Below are 830 nucleotides of genomic sequence, written 5' to 3'. Positions count from 1 at the left end.
CATGACCAAAGTGTTACAATTAGTGTACTGTTTATGAAGCTATTCTCCAAGAACCCGCCCCCTACCGAATGTAAGCCCCGCCCCCGCTCTTCAAGAGATCCGCCAATCCGCTCGGACCTTCCCTCCGCCTCAGCCTGGCGCCCCTCCCTCCAATGCTTCGTTGACGGCCCGCGGCCGGAACGGCTCGCGCCCCCGTGATTCCGCGCATGCTCTGTGGCCGTTCCAGTCAACCCCTGAGGAATTCTTTCTTTATTTTTTTTTTTTAAGTGAGGGGATTTAAAAGGACGAGACGGCTGTAGGCAAGGGTGAGTGGCCGAGGTGGGGGAAAAAAGGTCTTGAATTTTTTAAAAGCGGGAGCGCTTGTTAACCTCCCCCCCCCCCCCTTCTCCTGCTTCCTTTGTACTTTCACCGTCTTAAACTGAGTTGAGGAACGAAAGGGGTGGTGGTGAAATAAACACACTTCAAGCTCCTCCCGCCATTTTGTGGCTGGAGGGGGGCATATACTAAGTGTCGGGGGGGGTACTCCTTCTCTTCGGAGGTGCTTCCTTCCTTCCTTCTTTCTCCGTCACGGGAAAATTCCGGTGGGGAAGTTGGGAGGCGGAGAAGGATGGCGAGCTCTTCTGCCGTCTCTGCACTTCGGAGCGGGGCGGGGGGCTGCCTTCTGCCGTCGCAACGACCGGCCAAGTTCTTAAAAACTTTTAACTTCTCTTCACGGTTTTGGGATCTTGCAAAGAGGGGAGGGGGACGCTTTGCGGAGGAGCGCCTTTTCCTCTCTCGCAGGAAACCGGCCGGGTTGGGGGGGGGGGGGTTGTCACCGGGTTTAATATATT

General features: G+C 55.8%; 1 long non-coding RNA gene across 1 annotated transcript in view; it reads left to right on the top strand.

Moving 5' to 3' along the window:
- The first annotated feature begins 243 nt into the window (after positions 1 to 243).
- Positions 244 to 830, top strand: part of LOC107121098 — a 45,356-nt gene continuing 44,769 nt past the window's right edge. Inside the window, exon 1 of the long non-coding RNA XR_001482848.1 lies at positions 244 to 305. This is a non-coding gene — a long non-coding RNA (uncharacterized LOC107121098). The remainder of the gene's footprint in view (positions 306 to 830) is intronic.

The sequence above is a fragment of the Gekko japonicus genome, unplaced genomic scaffold (assembly GCF_001447785.1).
Source record: "Gekko japonicus isolate JY-2015 unplaced genomic scaffold, Gekko_japonicus_V1.1 scaffold344, whole genome shotgun sequence".
Lineage (NCBI taxonomy): Eukaryota > Metazoa > Chordata > Lepidosauria > Squamata > Gekkonidae > Gekko > Gekko japonicus.
The sequence above is the reverse complement of the archived record's forward strand: the minus strand, read 5'-3'. Positions and strand labels throughout refer to the sequence as shown.